Genomic DNA, 18,374 nt, shown 5'->3' with positions numbered 1-18,374 from the left:
TTTCCAGCTTGGAAATGACTGAGGAACTGTCCGCTGGATTTGGAAAGCACTCCAGAGATGGTCTTTCTCCATCAACAACTTCAAAACTCATCTGTTCTGCTTCGGATTATGGCTTGGAACTATGAGAGAGGGTTTTTTCTTCTTTTTACTTCTTCTTTTTTTTTTTTTTTCCAAATTTGACTCAGGCTACTCAGAAAAGTTGGTGGATTTTTTTTCCTAAGAAAAACACAACGACAACAAAAAAAATAACTCTATCCAATAGCAGAGGTTGTAGGAGACTTCTATAGGAATTAGGAAACCACTGCTTTTAAGCGGAAAAGATTATTTTCCATCTCAAAGATCAAACCCAATTTAGAGAGCATTATGAAAATTGTTCCCCCCTGTGCTGCTGGATGGGAGTTGTGTCCCACCCCCATGCCTGTTTTCCCACCTCCAACCCTCAGCAGATGAACCTGGAGGGACAAAAGTCAATGGGTATCTGTGCTGCACACAGAAACAACAGCGCCAAAGAACAGAGGTAACAATCCGGGCTTCATCGCTTCCCAATTTAAGGAAAAAAATCACTTGAGTTGGCTGGAACTGACAAAGTCTTGACTCAGGCACCCCGTGCTACAGTGGGTTTCGAACCGAGACTCAAAGTGGACCCTGCATGAGCATCAGCTGCTGCATCAGTTACGAGCCAGTGGTGCAGGAAGGTGCTCCCCAGCACCTCATGCAGATCCCCAACTTTTTTCTTTCCTGCTATAATTCTGCCTTAGATTCAGTGCTGTGCTCCCCTTATTTGACAGCCGTGTTTCTCTCAGTTACGACCGTCGGGCAATTAATGTTACTTTCAGGGTCACTTAACAGCACCGTCCATGTGGAGAAAAACATAATCCCAAATTAATGCATAGCTGGCTTCTAGATCTACACCAAGAAAAAGGGACATTGCTTTGCCGAAACAAAATGGAAATGCCTAGCTTTACATTGCCTTTTGTCCTCTGCAGTAACAGTTCATTGAGAGCTCAGAGTCGAAAACTATGTTGAGAACAAGTGATTAATGCATTGTGTTTGTTTTCTTTAAATCTTATCCTGTGAAATCATGCCGTAATAAATCAGAACGTCGCCGTTGCTTTTGAAAAATATAAAGTTTCTAACAGTTCCCTCATGGAAAGAAAATCTGTAAAAATCCTCTTAAAGATCCAAAACCTGAGCTACAAATACAGAGAATCTTTAATTACCTTTGTTAATTTCCATTATGTTTATGTTGTTTTGTCAAACCTGGCTATGTACTTGAAACGGGCAATGCAAACATCTTGCATTTGTTTGAAAGTGAGCCATTTTTTGACTAACTGAAGATCTGCTTGTCTATCCATGTGTTTCTTCTGCACATCAGAGAATCTTTGGACTCAATCCATAATATCTTTAGGTCTGATCTTATTCCCACTGAAATCCAAAGGAGTTCTGCCACTGACTCCCAGCTAAAATGGGGATCAAGCTCTGTATAACTGCAGACAATGAAGAAGAACAGGTTGTATATTAAATACTTTTGCTACTAGTTGTATTTTTCTACTTCTGGGGTGTATGAGACACCACTGTAAAGAAAAGCATCCCTGAAGTTAGCCATGGAGCATGAAGAGCTGTCATTTCACAGAGCTTCCCGTCTTCTTTTTTCCCCCCTCTTTTTCCTCCATCTCCTTCTGCAAAGAAGAGAAGGTCGCATCTCACCCTGACAGGCTGGGAGGCACATGTTCAGCGAACTTCTGCACAGGAAGTGAATGTCCAGGTCATATTTATCCCTTTTCATGTGGTTCTTTTAATCCCCCAGATTGGGTTTCAGAAGAGTTTTACAGTTTCAGTTTTACAAAGCAAACCTTCCTTTAATGTTGGCATTTTAAAGAAAAAGCTTCAGTCAAAACATGTGTGTTTTACATCAGCCAGATGTGACATATGGAGAAGCGGGCCACAATGTGGCAGCCAGCTCTGCTCCGGCAGCCAGCTGGGCTGATGCTGGACCTCAAGTGGGAGCTACTGGTCCCAGCCTGGGATCAGCCTCCCGCTTTTCTCACCCAGAAGAAACCATTAAATGAAGTCCTTTATGTTGAGGAGCTTCAGTTAAAGAAGAAAAGAACCCCAAACCTTAAGCTAAAGGGAAGTGAGAGGCGCAGAAGGCAGCAGAGGCATCTTATGGCCAGCACAGTGCTAGCAGGCAGTGGCTGCTCCAGAAGCAAAAGTCATCTCTGTGTTTTCCTCCCTCTGAATATCACTATCCCTGCCACCTGCTGCTTCTAGAATCCCATTTTTTTTTTTATCTTTTGACTTGAAAAATAAGCAAAAATAGCATGTAACCTCTCCAAAGAGCAGATCACATAGCCCCCACCCAGCCAGGTAGGGCAGATCCACCTGGGAGCTTTCCTTGGCATCAGGGCCAACTGTGACAGGGCACAGGCTTTACTCCAACCTCCAAACACCCTTCATGGTAGCACTGGGCTGCAATTTGCACCTGACTGATGGCTTCTAACAGCCGTGGCTCTGCTGAAGCTGCCTCACAGCAGCACCATGCAAGGGAACTTCCAGCCTTTTTTAGCCAGCCCAGCAGGGTTGCTGTGCTGCTCCGGGGCCTCGTTATTTGTGTAGGACCCTAATTGCCTGTGCAGCACCACCTGGGCTCATCACCTGCACAGCTGACCACTAACAAAGGAGAGGGAACTGCCCTCCTCTGGCCGCCATTTTGGGGCTGCTGGAGGCCATCTTGGGGCTGGTTGCAGCTCCACGTTGGGGCAGCTGTGGAAGGGCTGGAGTAAAACTGAGAAATTCTGCATCTGAAAAGCCTCTTTCTCAGCACGTGTAGCCTGCAGCCTGCTGTAGGCAACTTTTTTTTTCTTCTTTTTCCTCCTGGTTTTCTCCTGTTGTCTCCTCGGAGCCTTCCTCAGCCAGCTCCCTGAGGAAGCATGTTCTGGAGGCAGCTGTGGAGAATTGCTGGAGCCTCGCTTCAGAGCGTCCCGAGGAGAGATTTCTGCAAATGCCATTCCTGGTGTCCCAGCAGTCCTGCTGGCGTCTGGGACAGACAGAGAGCCACGGTCAGAGTGAGGAGCCGCTGGGCGGCCACTGGGCTCCATGCAGGAGCAGCTCTGTGCTGTGCGCCTGCACCAGCAGCCGGTGAGTATTTACTCCATTTCCAAAAATCTATCTGTACTTAAGCACGCTTACTTAATCAGCAAGCTGCTGGATGGGCTCTGAATCCTCAGGACGTAGCAGCCATGGGCTCGTGAGCCGATTCCATTAATTTTTTCCTTTAAGTTTTGTGTCAATCCAAGGTCGCTGGCCTCCAGGCCTGGGCTCTCCATTGATCTCCTTGAGTGATATAAATAGGTTTTCAACAGAGTTGCCTGCTTTCCTGGCTGCAGCTGGATATAGATTTTGTCTTTACAGTGGCTAAATGGTGTGGTCAGATGGCTTGTAGTAAATTTGGCAGGGGGTTAATTTAACATTCTGGAGTCAGAGAGGCTGGAGGGAGTGGGGCTGGAATATATTCCCTCTCTGGGGGTGAACATAAAGTTGACCTATTCTACAAGCTATCTTGTACAAGTAATCTTTTCATGATATCTTGCAGGTCGCCCATAGGGCTGGCTTATGGCTTGGTGGGAGGCTGCGTTGAAGAACAGGGTGTTGGGGTGCTTGGAGTTGTGTGGGCAGTGTGCTGGGCTGGGGCGACTGTGCGCCTCGCTTCCTGCAAGCAGGTGGAATCTCAGAGCGGGGTGAGCTGTGTGCACTGAGTGGAGCAGGCAGGGTTTTTGGGGCTGTGCCAGGGCTGCACATGTCATGGTGCACAGTCATGGTGGACTGAAACGTATTTTAGAGAATCCAGCAGGTACTTTGCTTGGTGGAAGCGTTTTGCTCTCAGAGTTGGTTGGATTTGTGCAGGAATGCAGCAGTTTCTTATTCAAGCTGTGTGCTCCTGTCCTTCCTTAGCTGAAAATGTCTCGATAGATAAAATGGAGGAATAAATGCAAATGTGTGGTTGTGTATCTTTTTTTTTCTTTTTTTTTCTCTTTCTTTTCCTTTTGAAGAGCTCGAGGATCAAGAACCTGATGTTATTTATCCTTTTTGGCTGTTCTTCATATCCCTATTCTGGATTTTTCTCTTATTAACGTTGCTGCTATCAAGTTCTTCTTGGCACTTTTTATAATGCCATCTGACAGAAGTCAAACTTGAACTACTATGAATGGTCAGGCTTTGTGAAGCTGTGTTCTGCAAGTACTGATTACTAGCAGTTTCTTCAGATGTTGTTTGTATGTACAGCTCTTGAGTGTCTTTGTAAATTGATCCTGAAAATAAGGAAAATGTTTATCTTGCTGTTCCATGGGTGTTGCATCATTAAAGCTAGAGCATCCACTGCAGGTAGCTGGATTAACATCTGACCAAGGTGCTGGGTAAAATAATGTTCAATCAAATGTGAGAAAAACAAACAAATGCTGTCATAGGAAATAAAGAAACGTGCAACAAATGTTAACTCCCTTTTCGGACCACTTGCTCCTTAGGCAGTAGGAAGAGAGCCATAGCATGACTAGCAAACGTAGGAAGAAGGGAAGGAGGCTTTTCTCTATGCCTCCAGACTGTGAGATTTGCTCAGCTATGAGGAAGATCTAATGGATGTGGCAGAAATCTAGGAAATACAGGATTAGTCCCTGGCTTTGCCACAGATTCTCTTTGCGACAGCCCGTTTCATTCAATTTGCCTTATTCTCCTATGCAACAAGCCTACAATGCAGGGAGGTAATAGAATAAAATCCATCAGTAGCTGTGAGGCACTCAGCTGCTGTGGTCAGATAAGTACCACAGTGAAGGAAACTCCTCTAAGCATCTATTAAGGACAGCACTTCACAGGGCTATTGCCCCTTCTATCCAAGGTGCATGAAGCATTCCATCAGTGGTGCTTGTACTCCTTCGATACCCACGAGAGGCAATGCATTATAAATCCCATTTTACAGATGGGCAAACTGACTTTTCCCCGAGTCCCAGAGTGGTTCAGTGACAGAGCTGGGAATTGAACCATTAGACATTTTCCTCTTCGTGACAGCTCTGTACAATCCCAGGACTCATTTATTTTCCCTATTAAAAAAGAAGTAAACAAGTATTTTCTTTTTGAGACCCGTGGAGGATGGGGGATTGGGGAAAAAAATGGAAGTAAAATTAAAAATAAAATGACATAAATCCCCCTTGGCCCCGAGTTGTCCAGTCTCCTTTACGTTCACACTTCTCTTTGTTATGTTTCCTTGAAGTTGAACCTCCCTAGAGGAGGGAACCTCAGAGTTTCTAGTGCTGGGGAAGAAATGCTTCAAGAAAAAGAAAAATAATCGCAGCTGCAATGTTAAAAATAAGAAGCTAATCAAAGGCAGCCCATGTGGGCGCCACTTTCATCTCTCATCTTCAAAGAGGTGCAAACAAACATTGTCGGCGTGCCAAGCAGCAGCCTCGGCGGCTGACGATCCCATTACTCCTCCAGCGTCCACCCTCCCTTTGCATGCTGCTGAGCCTGTAGGCACAGGGCTCCAGGATCACTGCCAAGGTGGGAGCTTCTAGTCACCAGAGGGGAGGTCACATATGGAATTCCTCTGTGGATCCAAATTATTGCATAACAAACATGCATTTGCCCTATAGATCGTTGCTTGTACTGCTGCCTTAAGATCTTTTCCAGCGACAATGACGGCAGCATCTTTCACTACCAAAGGTGTAGAAAAGCCTCTAGATCAGAGGCCTTGCCCTGGATATTTTTTTCCAACGATTCAGGGTTTTTGTTTTTAATAATATCAAGGCTCTGATGAAATCCAGATATGCTTATTGCAGTAGGAGAGTGTGGATTGGCAGTTGAAGCAGTGTCACTCGGGAAGTTTGCAGTACTGGTTCTCCTTGCAGCATTCTTGAGGACTTGCCTGGAAGTCAGTACAGCTAAGTCCTTGTGCCTCAGCTTTCTCTGCATTTACTTACCCTGATGTAAGTCATGGCTGTGCCTGCACACGCTAATACAGTGCCATGTAATGATAAGCTAGCTAGCTGTAGACAAGCCAGTTCAGTTACCAAAGCCCAGTCTGATGTAACTTCACAGTAGAGTCATCTTCAGTGTCTTAATACTACAGCATTGCTCCTTCTTCCCTAATTAGAGCATTCAAAGAAATCTTGGGTGTCTGTATGTATTGTACAGAGTAATCTGTGCTGCACTATCTTGGGTAATGTGCCAAAGGATGAAGAAGGTAAGGGGACTGAATTCTCCTGTGTTCTTCAGGGAGTGCATAAGGGTGAAAAACAAGAATTTGTTCTGTTCGTGCTGCCCTACCTTGTTCAGGGCACAGGAGAAACTTTGCACAGAGGCACTGGTCTACTACAGGAAGAAAGCATCACTTCATGGGTAGTGCATCAGGTGAAGATGGAGAGACCTGTTAAACTCCTGGATTCTGCCACTGGTTTTGTGAGAACTCCTGGGCTACTTCACTAACTGCAAAACCCTGATGTTGTAGATCAATAGCTTTAGAAGCCATACATTCTAATAACTAGGTATTATTTGTAAGGACTAAAGTGGGCCTTGACTTGAGCCAGAACCTTGGCGAAGAAGATGCCTTCAGCACCTTGTACCTGTCTGGGGCTTTCCTGCTCTGTTAACCTCCTGAGCAGCATTACAGTAGCTGCAAGAACAGTTCACTGGTGCAGTCAGCTGCTCACAGAAGCTCTGTGCTGTGTTCACAAGGAAAGACTGGGAGATGGAGGGGAGGAAGTAGATTGGATCCAGCTCATCGTAATGAGGAAAGCCTGTCCCAGCCAGGGATGGATTCAATTAGGAGGCCGGAGAAATATGGATGAGATGGGGAGGGCACCAGGACATCTGGGGCTGCCATTGCAAGCGAGAATAAAGGTGCTTTGCATAAGAACAGGATGCAATCATAAGAGAAGAGAAATCTGCTCCCAAGTAGCTCTGATTTCCCCCTCCCTTCTACAGTGCACAACAAGGTACAGATTAGACCATTACACCCAGGGGAAGCCACAGAGTCGCACTCTTTTTCATGGACAGTAGCAGGAAATCAGTGGATTGGAACCAAATGGGAGGTCTGACTCAAAACAGATGTGACCCCAGGGAGATCAGAAATGCAGAGATGTTTTTGCTCTGACATATCCTCCAGTGTTGAGGGTGGGGGAAGGCAAAGGGTGGCAGCAGTTGATGAGATGCTGCTGGATTACATCATGCTGGTAACAGGCTGGCTGGGTGTCAGAGCTGGGTTTCAGCAGCAGGGTAGGAGACCGTTCTGCTGTTTCATAGTCACAGCCACCAACGTGGCCCAAATTTAGCTGTCTCATCACCTGCTGAAGCAGGAAGACTTTGAGCTGGGTCCTTTGTTGTACAGCCACGCTCCTTGAGTTAGCTGTGTGTAGGCTGTAGCCTAACTTGTGAGCAAGCACTGCTGGCTAAAGGCGCACTCGATTTTCGTTCTGAGTCTTAGTTTGGTTGTCTGTGACAATTAAAGCATAGAATGATGGTAACATGTGCTGTGAAGTCCATTTTAGGACTGAAATGCAGCTCACCGTGGCTGCATCTCAGCTCTTCTGTGCCTAATTCTGACCCCATACTAAATGGTATCTTGTCTTCAGGCCTCAGGAGACAGCGATGAGTGTGCAGTTGATCTGGTGGGCATCTTCCTTAAAGTCCTAGCGGTGGAGTCTGGTGATTAAATGAGGTGTTTTCCTTTTTTCTAAACTTACGTGAATCAAAGGCAAATTTGACAGCAATGGTCTACAAGAGAAGTTTGCAATGACATCACTGTAAAGGCTCTGAAGTCAAGTCAGTACAAAGCGATCCAATGTATTCATTTCCAGATCTCATGGCTATGAAAGCCTGGTGTGTGAGGTCTTTTTGCTTATTTGATTCTGGTAATAATGAAATGATGGGAAATCAGTTTCTCCCCTGGCACTTCTCTCTTCCTTCATACTCTCTAAGCAAGGAGTCTAGAATTAACTTCTGCTAGCATGACATTCTTTGAGGCTTTGAAGACAATGATCAGTGTCTCTTTATTTTGTGCCAGGCCACAGGACATTTGTAACGGGCAAAATCCCCTTCCCAGCTGTTTGCTTCCCTCGCACTGGCTTAGGTGGAACAGTTATTTGGCAAATTATCCTGGGTGGGAAAGAACGTAAAGGAGAGCAGGATGTTGTATAAGGAAGCCATGGAACTTTCTCATGCTCTGACACTAGCACAGCTTAATTTTTAAAGGACTGGCTCCCATATCATGCAAATACTACTGCCAGCTTTCATCTGTTAATTGTGAATATTTGTGGGTGAAACTGTTGCTCTTCTGCTGCTCCTACAGAGCCTGCTGCTGTGGTCAGTATCCACTGAACTCCATCGCTGTTTTTCTGCTGATTTTTGTTGTCTTTGGTGCAGACCAGAGGTCTCTGCTTAATCTAGAAAATAATTCTGTCTCTTCGCATGTCCCCATCAGCTGGCAAATCGATAAGGGCTTACCAGGAAGAGTTTCATTCTCGGTTGTGCCCTCTGAGCATGGGACAGGTGAAGGACGTGCTCCAGTTTTTTGACTGGATGGTTTTATGCTGTCTTAGCATGGTGCTAATGTGAAGTTTACAGGGAGGGATGGGGCATACTGTAATTGTGTGAGTTATGGAGAAGTCCCTGACTGTCTGCAGAATGTCTCTGGCATCAGAATGAACCTAGATAGCATCCAGGAGGAGCACGAGATGCAGTGAATATGGACCTAATGATACAACAGGAGCATACTGCTGAAGCCCCTGTCAGCACTCTCATGGTTTACAACTGTATCTGACCCCTTCTGGGGATGGAGAATGAGTTCCTGGTTTACATTAAACCAGATGAGATGCAGTGTTGACAGGACTCAGAAAGGTTTGCAGAAGAGTTTTGTTAGCTGGCCACCCCAAGCAGTAACAGACCACGCATGGGAGAGCGTAGTCAAATGGGTACCTTGCAAAGCAGGCCGAGGGAGCAGCTTCTCATCTGACAGAGCAGAATTTCCCCCTCCCCCTTTCCCAGACTCTTCAATGAATGTAGCCCACAAAACCAAAATAGCTGTGAAAGAAGAAGCTGGATTTCATTTCGGTGCTGGTGGTGGCTGCGCGGTGTTTAGCATAGGATGTTCTTTGCTCGGTACGAAGGAGAGGTGAGAAAGTTCCCAACTTGGTGTCTTGGCCACAAGCTGAATGAGTTCACGGGCATGAGCATGGCAGGCATTTCTGCTTGCAAGAGGGAAAGCTCTCCTGGTGCATCAGTGGAACAGCAAGAAACGCTGCATGTTTGTAGAGATTGTTTCCAGCTTGTAGCTGGACAGCAGAGCGTGGGAACACATCCCGTGTTCTTAGCTCACCTTGCAGTCACCTGCAGAATACTTGGTAAGGAATACCTGTGAAAGTGGGGAAGTTCCTCCAGGCTGGGGCTGGTGGCTTCCTAAGAAGCAGATGAAAATAATCCAAGCACTGGGATGTTGCTGGCCTTTTGTTCCCAGCATCCTGGCAGAGTTTAAACTACGCTGGGAATAGTGGAATTCTGTGGAAGTAAGAGCCTTTAGTGCCTGTGAAGGAGCAAGATCTGAAGCTGAGAAGACTAAAGCTGCAAAACACAGCTTTAGCTACAGAGAAGATGTTTTATTTTCCTGCAGAAAATGAAAATTGGTTCCTTGGTGAGTCACTTTCCTACCAGCTTGCGTAACCTTTGCTTGGAAACTGAACAGAATTGACCGATTGGTGATTTATGACGATTTCCTTTGGCACGTCGTCTGCCAGTGTGTTTGCACCATCGCCATGGCAGTGAGGGGACTGTTTGTTCATCCAGCTAACTCTGCACATCCTGGCCTGCCGTTGGATACAAAGGCAGATCTGACTCAAAACGGCAAGGAGAGCTGCTCAGCACTCAGGAACTTGGAAGTCACGTCATCTTTTTTCCTATTCTTCTGCGTCTTGCATATTGTCATTTAAAACCAAGAAGGAGAAGCCCTGCAGAATCACAGTTTACATTTGTAAAGCTGCTTTTAGCCAAGGATCTTCAGGGCATTGTAAAACTCAGCCTTGCACTGTTTGTCAGCAGATAATGTGCAAAAGTACAAAGTCATGGGGCATACTCTGAAGATTATACGGTTTCAAAAACAAGTTTTAGGATCTGTTAATATGAGGTACAAATCATCACTGATGAGCTGAGAGCAAAGTCCAAATGTTAGTATGAGATTCTTACAAAATTGGCAGGGTGTTCCTGCTTTAGACAAGGACCATGGTCGTGCTGAATGTGCTCAACCTGGATTTGAGATGTTTGTGATGACTTTCCTGAAGTTGTGTTCCGTATCCGTAAAGGCTTTTTTTCCAAGCTTTTTCATGCCTTTATTCTATCCTTGTATCCGTGCCACTGGAATGCTTGTGTGACTCCTGGGTAGGGTCACGTAAGCTGAAGTAAAAGCATTTTGGAGAGAAGGTTGTGGTGTGCCTGTTGATGCTGTAGTATTTTGATACTGCTGAGGCAGCAGCAGAAAGCATCTGATGAAGGGCTGTATGTGAGCATTCTGTTGTGAAATGCATTCAGTAAAACTGCCTCCTGCAGCTCAGTGAGATGTGGGCGCTGAGTGCAGCTGGTGAGCAGCCCCTGGTACCTCGGGGTGAGCAGCAAAATGGTGAGGTAGGAATTCAGTACCAGAACCAGCAGTGCCAAGGCCAGATGTTCAAGAGCAGCAGCTGAATAGATTCTCCACGTTGATTGCATTTACTTGCGTGGTTCTTTATTTAGTATATGAAGGCGCCTTCTTGTGTTCTAGCCGATGGGCAAGGCCAGTGACTCTGTCTGTGTTGTGCTGTAATGGGTTGAGTAATGAATCTCAGTGGATACAATGAGATCCTGCTGTTCTTAGAGGTTAGAAAGATGCCTGTGAAGAGTTTGCAAGCAGTGTATGGGTGTAAAGTGATGGCTCAGCGTAGCGTACAACTGCTTTCTTAAAGGCTGGCAGAACTTAAAGGATCCCTAGTGACTTAACAGTGATCCCAGCAAGTCTTAAAAACAGACCAAGCACACCAGCTAACAACCCACTGAGTTGCCCTTCTGAGTTGGTTTGGTCTCGTTTTGCCTCTACATCTCTAAATGCAGTAAGCTCCAATAGGCAGTTATAGTCACGTTTACTTTAGTTTGGTTTTAAACTGAGACAGGGGAGCTTTAGGTTGGACATTAGGAGGAATTTTTTCACTCAGAGGGCGGTGAGGCACTGGCACAGGCTGCCCAAGGAGGCTGTGGGTGCCCCATCCCTGCAGGCATTGGAGGCCAGGCTGGATGTGGCTCTGGGCAGCCTGGGCTGCTGGTTGGCGACCTGCACACAGCAGGGGTTGGAACTACATGATCACTGTGGTCCTTTTCAACCCAGGCCATTCTGTGATTATGATTCTGCTTTACCTCATAATGAACATGTCAGTGTATGTTGGTTCAGTAATCCTCTGTAGACCTTTTCCTTTCTGGCCTGCCCCTTCTTTTGTCTCCTCTCCCTGCTATAGATACTCACAGTGTTCTTAACAGGACCGTGGTTCTGCTTTCTGGATCCATAAGCCAGTCCCGCTCATTTCTTGCTTGGAGATGCACAGATCTTCTTTCATCTCTTTACAAAGCTGTCGTGAAAGTTTCTGGCTTTCTTTGGCCCACATGGTCTGAGCGTGGTGTGTTTACACCCAGCCAGCCACTGTGAAATGAGCAGCACAAACTCGAGAGAATGAGAAAGGGTGTAAGAAATTGGAACTGCTTTGAAGGCAGTAGGTGGAGTGAGCTACAAAGCCAGGGAATGTTCATTCTCCAAAACAAGGGATCTCATCCTTTTCTGTAATGTGGGATTGAAGTAGGAGAGGGGTGTGAAATACTAAACACTAATGAGTCTGAAATTCAAGACTTGCTCTTGAACTCCTGCATACAAGCATGTGCAAGGTAGTGTATGATAAAAGCAGAATTTGTGTATAAATGCAGGAGCTTCAGGTTTGAGACTTCATCTGTTTTCATAAGACCTTGTTCATCTAAAGCAACAGCAGTGGCTCTCATTTGATCCTTTGGAGTCAACTCTTACTTGAATGCACTGAGTTTACATACATGGTTCCATACATATTATGGTTCCTGACTATTGTCATAAATTTAGGCTCAAAATTAAGTTTTCTTACCTGCTTGGGTCCAGGTTCTCCTGTGAGCCAGCAATTACTGTTGCAGCAGTGATTAAATACCTGAGTTTTCCCTTCCACAATGCATTAACACCACAAATGGATTTAACTGGGAACCAGAAGTTCAGAATAAATTGCTGAGCAGTTCCCAGGAGTTCCAGCAGCCGTGAATTTTAGAGTGGAATGGGTTAATGCAGAGTTTCTCAACTGGATTGGACTGATAGCCAGAGTTCTGGGATAATGGTGTCAAACAGCAAGCGGAGTTGAGACGCTCCTTTAAACAGGCAGACCAGGCATCCTTGGGGAAGAGCTGATTATAGGGTCAGATAATTCAGTCTTCATGTTAATTCTTCTCTTTGGAGCCAAGGAACAAGTCTGTTAAAGTGTTTGCCCAATACTTTGGGGCCAGCAGTTATAATTACATATATTCTAATACATATCCATACCCTTGATGACTCACTGATGCAAATCTGACTCCTTCCAGAGAGGTTTTGCAGCAGAGGTGGCGGAGGAGGAGACAATCTAATCTCTGCGTTTGAACCCAAGGCTGAGATTTCTGCTCTTCTTGCAGCTGTGATGGATGTCAGTGGGGAGCCTGGATTTTACTTCTGGTTTAGCTGTAGCTCTTCAGCGAGACCTGACCGAAGTTCTTTGCTGAGACAATGTAATTGGGACATAAGTGAATTCCAGTCAGTTCGGGAAACACGTCCTTTCAGTTCCTGAAAACATGCTATTATTAATTAAAGAGCACAAATACTAAGGGGGCCGCACGCCTTTCGTTCGTTGGTCTCAGACTTGTGTCTCTCTATTCGTCTCTTCTTGCTAAATTTTTCAGTGTTTTTAACATCAGACTGATGTTACGTATAATTACTAACTTTGCACCAAAATTACATTTGACATGGCTTGTGTGGGAAATTAGAGCATTTCAGAGACTACAAATTCACCTGGGAAGATGAGCCAGGCAAGACAAGGCAGCGCAGAGTGGAAGTAATTTGAATATTACATGTGCCCTCCTGAAAATGCCAAAATCATTTAAATTGCTAGAAAGGATATTTTCCCTAATTAACTGTGTGTGCTGGAGGGTTCATAATAATGCACTGCATCTGGAAGAATGGACCGGCAGAAGAGAAGCTGCCTGTGCACAGGGGGCAGCGAGGAACTGGCAGCAGGATGGAGGAGGAGCCCCTTCCCTCTTTGAAAGCGTGAAGGTGTTCATCCCTGCGGCTGTTCAGGTTTGAAGGGGGGCTGGGCTGCACAGGGAGCGTGCCCAGATACCTGGTCATCTGTGCTGCGAGTTCTGAGGGGAACAAGAGCGGGAGCAGTGAGGCTGTGCTTGCACTGAGATCTCTGCTGTTTGCTGTTTCAGGAGGATGGAAGTGCCTCAGCTCTGCTCCACCCTCAGGCATCGCTGTGCTGCACTCTGACACGTCTTCAGCTTCGCAGGGTCCCACAAATGCAGTCTCCATTCCCCTTTACTTTGCTCCTTGCTCCCCAGGGCCCTGCTGATATGTTCTCACTTCCTTCCACAATTACAGTGATAGTCCCTGTTAGGCCATGCCAAGTCTGTCTGGTTTTTTTCTCTTTGTTTTTTTCCCCCCTCTCTAAATTACCCTGATGACTGGAGATGTTCTGGGGAGATGTATGCACGGAGAGCAAGAGGCGGACACTCTCACGGATCTTCTCTCTTCCTGACATCGATTGTTTAAGCACTAAAACCATTCGCTGACTCTTGTGACTCTAAATGATGTGGGGCTTTTTCGAGGTTTTCCTCCCCACGGCTACAGAAACCGCACTGGAGCGCTGGTCCCTCTAATGTGAGGGCTTCCACCTGTGACTGGAGTGAGACTGCTGCCGGTTCCATCTCCTTTTCTGCCATCACCGTTCCTGTGGTTTCTGCTTAGTTACATATTCATTTTTATAATGCAATTATCATCTTGTGGGATAAAGGAGGGGAAGACACCCTAATTAGCTGCTTAAAGCACTTAAAGCTGCATGTGTCCGTGTCCTTAAAGGAGACAGGACTGCAGAATGGATGCTCTTGCACTGTTCTGCACGCTGCCAGTGCTGAGCATTGTGCGTGTCAGGATTGTACCCACGTTTGCTGATCTATTGCCATTGCAGTGATTTCTCACTTAACTGTCATGAGATCAGGATCCTTGCTGCTTCCTTGCACCACAGGCTGTCGTTTGCACCCTAGCAAAGTGAATGTAAATCGTGATCTTGTTGGGTAAGTGGGGAGTTTTGGCATGGGAGCTTTTCAGAACTGCTTTATGTGGAGTGAATGATAACATGGGTTTCAAGACAGGGTAGAATGGGCCTCATACTCCTCCACACTCGCTTGCCTGACCTGGATCCTGAAGCACTATAGACCAGATCTAGATACTCAGCTCTTAATCCCAGTGAAACCGGAGTTAGGTACCTCCATTCCCCTGGGAATCCATCCCTTGCCTTCATGGGAAGGCTGCTTTGTAACAGCAGAGAAGAAGGTAAATATTGGTCAAGGAAGCCAAAGCTAGCCCCTGCATTTTGGGAAACTGCCCTGGCACCTTTCATGTCCACAGAGTAGCTGGGCCCTGTGGTTAAGATCTCGGCATGGTCTTTGGCTTGCTTCCCTAAGAAATGTGAAGAGCTGAGTTGATTTGAGAACATTACTCCTGGGTAGTTCATTGATTTCTTCACTTGCTTTCTGAGGTCTGCAGGCAGGAGTGATGCTTGAAGTCTTCCAAAACACACATGCCCCAATTTGTCAGCATCACAAGCCACTAGCCTTTTCCAGGTGATAGCTGTCTTTGAAGTTCCACACTAGGCTCAGTATCATTGCAGTTCCATGTGCTTGGTGGTGATGACTGTGTTCAGAAAGGATGAAAGATGATGTGCCTGGACAGGAAGCAGGGTGGCTCCAGGAAAGCTTGAAAAACAAGAAGCCTTGTTTAGTTTTAAATGCTGATTGTTTTGTATAACTTTGGCAACTGTTTATTCTTCTTGCTGTACAGGAGAGAAGGGAAGTGGATGAGTAATGCACCCTGATGACTTTCCTTTGCTCATAAGTGATAGTTACACTCTATGTCAGATCCGTTTTTGTACAGTCTGTGGCCTTGATATTAACTTGTCGTCTTCTCTATTCTTCTACTGCTTAGTGAGGCAGGAAGAGGACTCCAGAAAGACCAATCCGTTTTTCAGCACAACCAATGGCACTCCTCCTGATTGGGCTTTGGACTCTGCACCCTTATGGCAGCAGCTCATGTCAGAAGTAAGGGATGGGTGGGTGAGCTGAATATCTCGTAAAAACTTACCTGATTTTCTTAGCGCCATGTTGCATCTTCTAATTCATTGCTGGGTCTGAAAATCACTGCAGTTTGTGCAGTTATGGTCTGGTTTCCACCTGTGACGTTCCTAGAATCTGCATCTCTGCCATCTGTGTTGATCTGCAGTAGTGGTTGACCACAAAAAAGGTCTGAAATCCTCCTTGTCTTTTGCTGCTTGGGCAACGTATCCAAGTCAAGTCACTTTCTGAGCTGTCTCTTGCTCTGCTCACCCCTCTCTTTCACCTAACCCAATCCCTGCGCATTTCTCACTCTGGTTAATCCAATTCACTCCACTCTCGTGGGTTTCCTGACACACGCAGCACTATTTTCCTGTCACAGCTACATGTGCCTGAGGAGAACCTTTATCACCTTATGGCTGATGCAACTTCACTTGCAGCTCAGGGTTTCAGGATTCCTCAGAGGGTTCCAGACTTCGGTATGCACTCTGAAAGCTGTTGTTGACCATCTCCATGCTGGCAGGGGGCTCTGTATGCACCTTGGTGTACACAGCCCCACCTGTACTAGCAGAGCTGCCTCTAATAGCAGCAGGTAATGCATTCCAGGCAAATACCATCATCCCTTCCCTAACATGGCATCTCCTCTTGTTAGTGTGCTACAAGGAAGAATCCACTGTACCCAAAATCTGGAGATGATGAGCTGTGGCCTGCCTGTGCTGCCAGTCCCCACCACCCAAGCAGACTATCCTAGCACACTGCACATCTCTCCTCTCTAGCATTATTTCCGTAGTGTCTTTTCTTGGCACTAGATGGTGCCAAGAACCCTCGTGCAGTTGCAGTCAGTATAAGGCCTTTGCTTGCTTTGTACCTCAATGAGAAGATGCCTCTGGCTTGGTATGCAGGCTTTTCAGGAACTGTTTTTCACCCAGTCCCCCAGGGGCTGTTTCCCAGCTCTGCCTCTCAGTGACTGTGCTTGCAGGCCCTGGTGTTTCCAGCAATAGAGGAAGAGATCTATGAAGTGGAAAAATGTCACAGAGATGAGCTGGTATGAGAGGAGGGAGGAGAAGACGGTTGTCTGGGTTGTGGGCAGAATTTTCAGACCGTGCAATCCATATCTGCTCTGGAATTTGTTCTCTTTCTGGTTTTAAAGAGTACAGTTTTTAGTAAGAGGAGGGAGACTGCAGCTGCACAGGTACCCAATGAGCTCATCCCTGTACAGCTCGCTGCCCTTCAGGCCTGACTTGAGGCAGCTGCTCGTGAAGTAGTTCTGTCCAGCAGCATGGCTGCATGCCTTCTTCCTTGGTGTGCCTTGGCTCTAGTTTTCCACCTACAGCTCTCTCCCAGACAGAGGATTCCTGTGTGCATACAACTATTTTCGTTGTAGGAGCCATTATCCTTGAAGACAACCTGAAATCAGCAAAGTCAGTGTACCTATCTGCATAGAAAAACTGAACACAGTGCAGAGTCCCATTAATGCTGATCAATTCCAGACCTCTCGTTTTGAGAGAGAGATCCTTAGTTATTTCTGTTAAACCATTGAGCGTTGCAGCTAATTTACGGTGCTAAGAGTTGAGGCAAGCAGTGCATTTAGGGCTGACACTTAGCTCTGTGTGTCAACCCCTCTCCAGTTCTCCAGAGCAACTCCTCCAGAACTCTATAATTCATCAATTTCTGGTGCATGTGGTTCTCCATATGGGACTTCCAAACTGCTTGTCAATAATTCCTGGCTGCTGAAGCAGACTCTTTTTCCAGGTCATTTGAAATCAGTAAGTACAGCAAGTTTGATTTTTACCCCTGTATTTGCTCTGTGACAGGTCTCAATTACCCTGCTTTGTAGAGTAAATGTGCACAGCACTGGCAGATGTACACATCATGGTCTACTGTGGGGGTCTTTTTAAAAAGAAGATCATTGCATTCCCAGTTGAGGTGAATATTTTCCCTAGCCTTGTTTTCTTGCTGTGCTTACTTCTTTATTTTTACTTTTATTTTCTGCTTCTCGTGTTTCTTTTCTAACTTCCTTCTCCTCAGCCTCCCGGCCAATCTGCATCTCCTGTCCTCTTTCCTTGTCCCCCAGGTCATTTGCCCATTCGGGCCACCAGCAGTTGCATCCTCTTGACATCATCCCATCAGCAAGCTGTGGCTGTGCCACGTCTGCATGATATGTGGTGACAAACTACAACTAGGTAGGGAAACAGAGGGATCTGGTGCCCTTGAGACCTTCAGAGAGTCGCAGGGAATGAGAGGGAGAAGCTGGTTGTTTTTTGGTTGTTTTTTTTTTTTTTTTTTTTTTTAGTGAGGATTGCCTGGATCCAGCTGTTCTGGGTGATGTTAGATCCAGCTGTCAACTGAAGTATTTAAAGGGGGTATTTTCTGTGCTTGCAATAAATATTGCTGCTTTGTTGCATCTCGCTTGCACTTGCCACTGTTACACTCACCTGGTGATCTTTGCATTCCTGAGTTTAGCAACTGCTCTCAAAGCAGGTGTGGCTCTGGAGACTATTGAAGGGCAGGAGTCTGTTCTCTGTGGTGAACACACGGTGTTGGAAGCAGCAGGCTGAACAAGGCTGTTGGAGCCAGTTGTGCAGTTCAAGCCCTGTAAGTAAGCAATCCTGAAGAAAACAGCAGGAGTGATTCAAGCACCATTATGCAGGAAGAGGAATTTGGCAACTGAAGTCTCTGCACAGGAGGGTCCTTGCTGCAGTGAGACCTGGCCTTCCCCCTTCCACCAAGCAAGGTAGATGACACATGTGTTACTTCTGTGTGAGGCAGTTGTCATAAAGCTGCTTTATTTATACTATGACTGGCAAAAGATACTGGAAGTGGAGTCAGACATGTTAGGTGTGCTGTGCAGAGGCAGAGTAAGGGAGCTGGCACTGGAAGAACAGAAGTTAAAATACGTAAGGCAAGAACGACAGAAAATTAATGGTTGAGAAGAGCTGGCTGAAAAGCATCAG

Source organism: Tympanuchus pallidicinctus, unplaced genomic scaffold, assembly GCF_026119805.1.
Source record: "Tympanuchus pallidicinctus isolate F22 unplaced genomic scaffold, pur_lepc_1.0 scaffold29, whole genome shotgun sequence".
In the NCBI taxonomy this organism is placed as follows: Eukaryota; Metazoa; Chordata; class Aves; order Galliformes; family Phasianidae; genus Tympanuchus; species Tympanuchus pallidicinctus.
The sequence above is the reverse complement of the archived record's forward strand: the minus strand, read 5'-3'. Positions refer to the sequence as shown.